The sequence below is a fragment of the Herpailurus yagouaroundi genome, unplaced genomic scaffold (genome assembly GCF_014898765.1).
Source record: "Herpailurus yagouaroundi ecotype Mexico unplaced genomic scaffold, PumYag 203, whole genome shotgun sequence".
Classification (NCBI taxonomy): domain Eukaryota; kingdom Metazoa; phylum Chordata; class Mammalia; order Carnivora; family Felidae; genus Herpailurus; species Herpailurus yagouaroundi.
Window position 1 is genome coordinate 27,181,450 of NW_024412434.1, and position 9,201 is coordinate 27,190,650.

A 9,201-nucleotide genomic window follows, 5' to 3' on the forward strand; every position below is an offset into this window, starting at 1 on the left:
AGACCGACGCGCACACATTTTTGCTAAAAGTCCCCGAGATTTAACATTAAGGATGCAAGCAGAGAGAAGAACTGAAAAGCGCTTCTCCTCCGCGCGTCGGCCCCGGACCAGGAGACGCTAGACCCGGACCCCAGTTCAAAGTCACGCGGGGAATCCCAAACGTGGCTTTTTGGTCCGGAGACCTGGAAGCCACGGGGGGGGGGGGGGACGACGAGAGGGGGGGGAAGCCATCCTCGGGTGAAAACAGCTGCTGACGCCAGGACTTGAAAATGTTAACTTGAGAGCTTCCAACAATTTTAAAAGACAAAGAGAAAATATTTGAGAAAATGAGGCCTTCCGGTGTATCGGCGCCTCTCCGATAACGCACAAAAGTTGGGGGGCGGGCATTTATTCGTTTTAATTAAAAGCACCGAGTCGGGCTGCACCGAGATGGAGAGGCCCCCCCACCCCCTCCTCCCCACACCTTGGAAAAATAAAAGATCTTGAAGGCCCTTCTTGGTCTGGGTGGTTTGGAGCTGGCAGAGAGGCGTGGGGGGCTGCGGCTGGACGCCCGGTGTAATGGAGCCAGCCTGTAGGGGGTATTTAACATTTAATTCCCAGCCGGTCCGCCCCTGTTCCCGGACTGACAGTGGGTAATTGGGAAAGAGGACGTTGCTCTTTTGATGGCCCGCGCCGGCCAGTCTCGCCGACGCCACACTGGGTTTGACGTCACGGGCCCAGCCCCAGAGCCGGGAGCCCCGGGAAGGGGGGTGGGTAGGGAAAAGGAGGGGAGGGGGCTACCCGGCGGGGAGGGCCGAGGTCGGCCCCGGGACCCGTGGGGAAGCAGGGGGGGGGAGGGAGCGAGGCCGGAGAGACGCTGCAGCGCGTGGCCTGAGGCGGAGAGCCGGGCTGCGGGGGTCTGAGCCAGGCCAGGCGCCGGCCTGACCCGCCTCGCCGGCAAATGCAGGCCGGGCTTCCTCCTCCCAGTGCGGGCGGGGGAGGGGAGGGGGCTCGAGGCCGGGGGGAAGGGGGGGGGAAGGTGGTCCCGACTCCCCCTCCGCCGTAGCCCGCAAAGCCGATCCTGGCCTCCTGCAGAGACGCCTCAGCGCCCTCCTGCAGACCTGACGGCCCCCTCCCCGGGCACCCCGGCCCTGGCCGGGTCTCGCGGGTACCCCCTCCTCCCCGGGAGCCGCCGGCGGAGCGCCGGTGGAGGAAGCGAGGAGACCCAGGAGGATGCCGCCGCCGCCGCCGCTGCAGGGCCCGGGGCTGCTGCAGGGCCCGGGGCTCCTGCGGGGCGCGAGGCCTCCCTAACCAGGGTAAGGGGCTGTCGAAGGGCCTGGATGGCCGGGACCCCGGGGGCGAGCATCCCGGAGCCGAGCCAGCGACGCCGCAGCCACCGGCTCCGTCCCAGGAGCCGGGTCCCGGGGCCGCGCGTGGGGCGGCGGGAGCCAGTTGGGCCTGTCGGAAAGGTCAGGCCTCGAGGCGGCTGCTGGAGGCGTCAAGTTGAGTGGGGTGTGTGTGCCCTCTTGGGGAAAGGGTAAGAAATGGAGCCTAACTTTCTCTCCTCGGTTGGGGTAAGCTGGGGCACACACACACACACACACACACACACACACAGATGCCCAAGTACAGGTCCCTCCCACCCCCCCTCCCGGGAGCGCAGAAGCTCTGTCCTGGAGGAAGTGGGTCACCCAGTCCGGCAAGGGAACCGGAGCCCGCGACGCAGAGGGGAGGAGCGCGCCCCCAGGTTCACCCCTGGGGTCGCCGCACCCAGGGAGCAGAGATCCACGCGGCCAGAGAGCGTCACCCACCCGAGCCTGGCGACCGGCGCATCCAGGCGAGCTCCGCGGGGTCGAGGCGCCCGCGCGCTGCCCGCGGAGGCTCACCCGAGAGCCGAGGCTCACCCGAGAGCCGAGCCTCGGGGTCGAAGTCACAAAGTTACTAATCCCGCGCAGGGGGAGTGAGCGTGCTTCGCGCCGCCTGGGGCGGTCATTTGAGCGTGTTTACTTAAGGACTTTGCAAGCGGAGCGCGCGCGGAATAGTCGGATTTCCAGCGAGGCAGCAAATATTTGCAGGCAGGAGAAAGAAGCGGAGCCGGGCCGCGACGCCGCGTCCCTCCCCCCGGAGCCGCGGCGCCGGCCTGGGCGGACCCGGCCGCGTTGTTAAGACAGAAGTGAAGCCGGGAACCTGCGGGGCTGGGGGCAGGGAGGGCGCGGAGCTACAGCAAAGGCCAGAAATTGGAGCGCGGCCCCGAGGCCCCGGCGAGCCGGGGCTGGGGGAGGAGGAGTCCCTTCCCATTCCCGCTCGATCAATCTTCCTTGGCTGCGATCGGTCAATAAAAATGGTGTGAACCGGCCGCGGTGGCTGTACGTCTGGGGAGGAAGTGGAGGCCAGAGGTGCCGAGGCCGGCGCCGGCGCCCCACGCCAGCCGGGTCCGCGGCCCGCCGGTCTGCAGGCTTCAGGCCGGCGGCCAGTTCGTCTCCCGGAGCCGAGCGCTGCCCGGCGGGGCCTTTAATTGGGTGTCTCCGTTTTAATAGTGGCCATTGTTGGAGCAATTAGCGAGAGACAATAACCGCCAAGAGGCGTTTAATTCGATTCCTTGCGCTGGCTGCGCCCGGCACCGGGGCGCTCTGGAAGGAGAGGCCCGGCGGGGAGGAGCTGCTGAAGGGCCGGCTCCCGCCCCTGGTACTTGGGTCGGAGGTGTGGGGGTTCAGAAAGAGAGCAAGCAGGTCCTGGTCCAGGACGGAGAAACCAGTCCTGGGCCTCGCCAGCCCCGCGCGGCGCCTCCGGGGCGGCCGCGCTCGCGGGCCGCGCGCGTCCACGCTGCGACCACCGCGCGGGCTCCCCGATGCCTGTTCGGGGGGGGGGGGGAGAAAAGCAGAGAGCACACGGACGTGGAAGTCGGGCCCCCTTCCTCCGCAGCCCTATAGGGCCCCCACCTCGATCACCCAATTTCCTTCCCAATCGGGAAGAGAGAAGAACCCCCTTCTGGCGCGTACACACCTTCCCCTCCTCTGCCTCGGCCCTGGGATTAGGTTACCGTGGCCGGGCGAGGATTTCCACGGGTTAAGAGAATAGCACAGGTAAAGCTGTATAAACAGCTCGCAGGCTGCGGGGCGGGAGGGTTACGCCGCGGACGCGGCCCAAGGCGCCACCGCCGGGCGTGAGCTGCAGCGGTGAAATGACCAAGGAGCCCGCTTGGACGCGGCGCCCCGGGACCGCGCAGGCTAAACACGTCCTGTGTTGTATCTGTATCTCTGCGGTTCCCTTCCAAGCCCCCTTTCTCTTTCCCGCGTGAACTGAAATGCAGAGAGCGGGGAGAGGAATAAAGGAGATGAGAAAGCAGCAGGCGTTGGCTAGTGCCCGCCGTTCTCCCATGAAACACGGCGAGCAGGGGACCCCAAAACTCACTGTCAGAGGGCAGATGCTGGAGGTGGAGACGTCAAAGGGGAAACCCACGGGAACTCAGGCGAGGAGAGCCCCGACCCGCACAGCTCGCTTCCCGGTTCCCACGCCCACCCGCCTCAGGCCTAGAGTCTACCTGCCCAGGGGAATGAGCCATCGCTTTAGGGGTGGTAGGTGGTTTAATTTACTTTTTTTTTTTTTTTTTTTTTTTGCTTATTCATCTATCACCATTTAAAACTCGGAAGGAAACCCGCCCAGGCCAGGAGGAGCGGCTAGAGCTGTGGAGAGTCAAAGAGAGGAGATGCGCTCAGAGATTACCCCCTCCTTCTCCACTCCCCACCACCAGGCTGGGCCCTCCAGCTTCGGGGGATCCTGGCCCTCCCTCTGCCACTACCCTCTTCTCCTCGGGTGAGAAAAACCCCGATGGTATCGAGATTAAAGAGAAAAAAAAAAGGGGGGGGGTAGGTAGGGGTGTAGCGGAAAGAGGGAGGAGGAAGGGAGAAGGCAGGGGATTTCTGTGTTCGAGTGTAACAGGGCACAGGCCGGCGGGTGGCTGTGGGGGCAGCCCCGGGGTTGGGTAGGAGAGAAAGACCCCCCCTGGAGAACGATTAGAAAGGCCTTGACGTCACCCCGAGGAAGGGCGCACCTCCCAGCTGCCCCTCCTTCCTGGCCCCGGTGGTCTGGGGGACAGGTGGGAGACCCAAGAGAGGACCAAGGGGCTCCACAAGGTCGCATGGTCCCTCCCGAGCCATTAGCCGTTTATCCGGCTCCCAGCAGTACCACTGGCCCTTAGGTGGAAGCTGGCTGTGTCTAGACTCAGGCTCTCCTTCCCTGGGGGGTCCTCAGGCTACTTGGCTGAAGCATCCCGCACTCCCCAGGAAGGGAGCACCACGGGGGCCAGGAAAGCGGCAGCAGTGCGGGATTCACCCGTGTGAACTCCAGGCCCCAGCATTTTTCGGAGGAGAAGGGGTGCACTTGGGACACCTGCTCTGTTCCCCGCAGCACCCTGGCCCTCCCGGCTTGTTGCCCCCAGGCGGCCCCAGCTCGGGGAGCCTCAGGCTCTCACCTTAGCCGACTCTCGGGCCACTAAAATTTGGCATTCCAGGAGGAGGGCTTACTCTTGGAGCTATTGTGCTGTTTCGGTTCTCTGGATTAGCCAGGAGACCGGGGTGTGCTTGTTCCTGGATCACGGACGGTGGGCTTCCAGGAAAGGAGGCAAGTGGGGGTTCGTAACAGGGAGAGGGAACATGGGGAAAGATCATTTCCTTCAGATCAGGAGACAGGAGAGGCCAGCTTCTAAAAGCACGAATTGTTCACATCTTCCTTCGGACACGCTGGAGACCCCACTGTAAAATCTGTGAACTCAGGGCTCTTAGGAGAGGGCTTCCCGCAGACGCCCTCCGCCTTCTCTTCCCTCCGGAGCTGCACCCACCCGCCCGCCTCTCCCCGCCAGGCCCCTGGCTCGCGCTTGGCTCTCCGCCGTCTGCCACCTCGCGGACCTCAAGCAATTTGTTATATAAAACAAAACAGCAACCACACACATGAGCCTGCAGACCCACAGCGACGGACACCCAGGGAGACCTCTGCTCTGGCACCCTGGGCAACGCATCTCTTTCTCGCCCTTCCAGCGGCCGCACCCCGCCACCACCTCTAGTCCCCGCTGCCCAGCGGCCACAAGCAAAGCGGGGTTCGGCCTCCAGCAACGAGGCTTCCCTGGCCGGATCGCTGCGGCTGTTAAACCTCCCTCCGGTTACCCCAGCCATTAAGAAAAAGGTGATCGAGAAATATTTGGTCCACACACAAAGACATCCAGCGAAACGAAGGCACATTTCTGTGTGAAATGGCACAGGAGCGGAGGAGACAACGCGTCAGCGCAGCCCAGAAATGATAAGAATAACCGGGTGCCAGAGAACAGTGGGCTTTTGGATTCTGCCCCCGCGCACCTTATCAGGATCCCTAATTCCCTGCCACCTCCCGGGGTTCCCAGACACAAACCGCCTCGAATTCCCAAAGAGGGGGCTCTCAGCCACCCGCCTCCCACATACCTGCCCCTTCCTTAGGCTCTCTCTGTGTGGCCCTGAGCTGCTGGGCGGCCCAACACAGAGGCTCCACCAATGAGTGCCCAGGGGCGCCCACTCCCATCCACTCACTGCACCCCCGACTTACCCCCACCTCATATATCAGCTGAAAAAAAAAAAAAAAGCCAGGGTGGAAATATCAATAAAGGAAAATGCAGCTTCCCATGTCTCTGGGCTTTTGGCTGGATAGACTAACCCCAAGCCCGGGTCTCCCCGTGGCTGGCAGAGGTCCCTCGCATAGAATGGAGGGTGGGCCCGCAGGGATTGTGAACCAGCGAGCACTCACCCGTCTCCTCAGGACCCAGCTGGTTTCTCAAGCCAGGAACCTTAGGCCTGGCGGGGAGGCTGTCTGGAAGCTGAAAGCTGGACCCCCTGCTGGATCCCACAGGGGAATCAATAATGGGAGCCCAGGGGACCTGACCCCGACCTGGGTCTTGGTCTGGCTGACCTGGACACCATGACTCTCTCCCATTCCAACGGGCAGCAAACTATCCTCTTCCTTAGAATCACACAAATGTTTAAAGGGTTTCATGGGAAGCCTCCTCCCCACACTCAGCCATTTGGGTGGGCCCTGCAAGCGTCGGGGCGCATCAACTTGGGTTGACTCCCTGCCCCAAGCCAGGCACGGGACCGCCCCACCTCCCCAGCCCCCCGACACACACCCCTTTTCCGCCACAATCGCTAAGGGGTGGAGAGCTGCACGTGCTACTTCACTACTTGCCGCCTGCGAGTCCATAAGCTCCTTCCTGTCGTGACCCCGGTGTCCTAGTGAACGTGGGCAACAGGGGGGGAGAAAAGAGCCGAGAAACACGGGAACCGAACCGAGGGAAGATCCTGCGGGTTAGACTCCTTTCCATCCCCTGCCCTAGATGGAATCACCGTGTGGGTTTCCCCGGGTAGTGTCCGTGAGGAAGAAAACGTATAGCAAGGCAACTCTCAAGCAACTTCCCATGCATTTTAACCGATTTCTGTCTTTGTAGGGAACTGCCTCTGACTGAGTGACTGTGGGTCCAACGTCCCAGGAGAAAGTAGAGTTCTCGCCCCTCTGCCCGTCCTGCTCCCCCACGACCCTGGGCGCCCTCTCTTCTGGGCCGTGGTTTTCTCACTCACCTCAGGGTGCTCCTGGAAGCAAAGGTGCCTCCCGGCCACCAGCTCTCCAGGGATGCCAGATGCCCACACATCTGGATTCCCACCTTGTATCTCACAGTACACAGCTGTTTCTTTAATTGTATGCAGAGACAATGAGCCTAAGCAAACACTTGTAAGCAAAGGGAAATAAACACCCAATCCGCACTGGAACCTTCCGCCCGCCACCTTTGGGAGAAGGCTGAGCTGCTTTTCCCTAATGAGTTCTTACCCCCAATCCTCTGCCCTCCCTGAAGTGGAAAGCGTGTGTCCAGCCCTTCCGGAACATCCCCGCCGTCTCTTACACTTCTGTTTAGTTTTTCTTCGCATGCTTAGCTCTACTAGCTTTTTCCTCCATACAAGGGCACACACACACACACACACACACACACACACACACACACACACCAGCTCGCCCAAGGTCATTGCAGAAAGCCAAAGACTGCCAATGACCAGGAAAAAAAAGACAATAAAGACTGGGGTCTAGTTCACTTTCTTCCAGGGGCAGCTGTCCCTTTGGAGTCGAGACCTCCTCTTAATTCTCTCCACGTGGAGCGGGAAAGCGAGTGCGGAGTTAGAAGATAACGATATTCACTGACCTGGGTATTTTGCTCCCGCGGGCCAGCTGTGTTTTATTTATTTATTTTTTCCTGACTTGCCGGAGATCCGAAGGCAGAAATGACAGGCAGACTTGGCCACTGTTGTCGCCGCTGCGGTCCTGACCGCCCCAGCTGCTTAGGGCATCTCACACAGCCTTCCAGCCAGCAGTAAAACCTGGGTGATGCGCATCCTTTCTAGGAACCCCCTCCCTCCGCCTTCTTCTGCTCACTGTAGAGAGCGGAGCTCTTCCGGGTTGCGAAGGGGGGAAAGGGAGGGAGGAGAGAAGACGAAGCGAGGAATGGATTTCACCCCCTCTTGCAAACGCGCAAACCGCACATCAGGGGTGTGTGAAACCGGCAGAGGTGGGGGGGGGAGGGGGGAAGACTGCCTGAAATGTGACCAGCCCCTGGCGCCTCACAGCCCACTGTCTCTGGCAGGATTGGAATCAACACTGCAAATGGCATCGGTAGTGTTGACTGGGTCCTTACCTACCGTAGATATAAAAAGCTTTCGCCGGAGTCTCTGCCTCCCATTTTTGGAGCACGTGGGGATCCAGTGGGAGCGTCTAGAGGTACAACCCGGAGCCACCACAGCAGGGCCTCTGCCTTTCAGCGCTCTCCCTCTCCCTTCTGACTTCCTCCTGTGTATGCAGACGCCTTAAAGATGCCTGTGCTCTGCCTTCATCTGTCTTGGGTCCGGCTGGCCAGTAAAAGTTTAGGAAAGAATGGTTGGGAGTAGGCTCTAGGCTCGTTGGTGCCCTTTGTCCCTCCTCACGGTGGGCATAAAACCATTTGGAGGTAGGCATATCCGTGCACGCACTAGGCACACGTTTGGGGAGGAGGCTCTCTAGGGGTCCCAACTCTTTTTAAGAAGAAAAGAGGGAAATTTACCATGTAGGAGAGTGAGATAAGGGAGCGAGCATCGCAGGGAGCGCCGGGGAGAAAACGTCTGGAGGAAAATCACCCTATTCGTCTACCCGCCAGCCCCAGCGCCCTCCAGCCCTCTCCTTCAAAGCCCCCTCTCCTGTACCCTCTCTGCTTCTGCTGGTGGGGGATCAAAAAATAATCCACGGAGGGGGCAATCTGTCGTAAATAAATTCCTGCCAGAGTGAAAGGAGGCTCCGTGAACACCGGGGTAGAAAGGTCAGGGTCCATTTGTTTTGACAGGTAGCGTTTTCCCTTCACAATATTTACACGACAAGAATGTGGAGACTGGCTTTAACAATAAATACATCTTTGGGACGAAATAAAACACAATGTATCCATTGCTGGGCCAGGAAGTCAAGAACTTTCTTGCGCGGGACCCAGTTCGGTAGTAAGGAGCTGCCCGGCTTAATGCTGCCAGGGGGTTGGGGGTGGCTGGTCCTAGGGGGTGTCAGTGGGGGGCGGGGAGAACGAGGCCATTGGCCAGCAAGGGCAGAGTGAGGGGTGCAGAGGTGGGCCGCGCGCCCCGAGGAGGGAAGTGGGGAGAGTCGAGGGGTGCGGCGTGAGCGTCACGCTGCAGCGCCGGGTACGCAGAGGAGGTCAGAGCCGCCCCCTGGCCGGGGGGCGCCGGGTTCGGGCTCCGCGAGGGGCCTGCGTCCAGCCGCTCGGAGTCCCTCGACTGCCACACGCCGCCCAGCGGCCCGCGCCCTCCGCCCCCACCCTCGGGGGGTGGGGGTGGGGGTCCGGCTCCGAGCCCAGGGTGGGGGCAAGCCGGCCGGGAGAGGGGAAGGGGTGTCCCCGCCACGGAGGGAGCCCCGAAGCCCACCTGGCGTCACCATCTCAGCCCCTCCCCGCCCCCCTGCCCGCTCCCTCCCGCCTGCCGCCACCCAGCGGCGGAGCCAAGTTCTCGGGCGCCGGGACGCGGAGTCTGCAGGGCTGCGCGTCGCGAGGACGCAGGACAGAAGGTCACCCGCTTGCCAGCTTGTACCCAACCTGTTGCCCCGGCCCCTTCCAGGTGGCTGCGCGGCCCGCGGCGAGCGGAAGGTGGGGGGGGGGGGAACGGGGGCGGGGCCCCCCCCGCGGGCTCCCCG

General features: G+C 62.0%; 2 long non-coding RNA genes across 2 annotated transcripts; one reads left to right on the plus strand and one right to left on the minus strand.

Annotated features, from left to right (window-relative positions):
• The first annotated feature begins 1,031 nt into the window (after nt 1-1,031).
• Nucleotides 1,032-5,625, plus strand: LOC121014839 (uncharacterized). The gene is made up of 2 exons (XR_005783459.1): nt 1,032-1,295; nt 3,630-5,625. It is a non-coding gene; the product is annotated as an uncharacterized LOC121014839 (long non-coding RNA).
• Nucleotides 5,626-7,169: 1,544 nt separating this feature from the next.
• On the minus strand, nt 7,170-8,105 carry LOC121014596 (uncharacterized). Its single transcript, XR_005783298.1, has 2 exons — nt 7,680-8,105; nt 7,170-7,432 (listed from the first exon to the last, which is right to left on the minus strand). It is a non-coding gene; the product is annotated as an uncharacterized LOC121014596 (long non-coding RNA).
• Nucleotides 8,106-9,201: the final 1,096 nt, after the last annotated feature.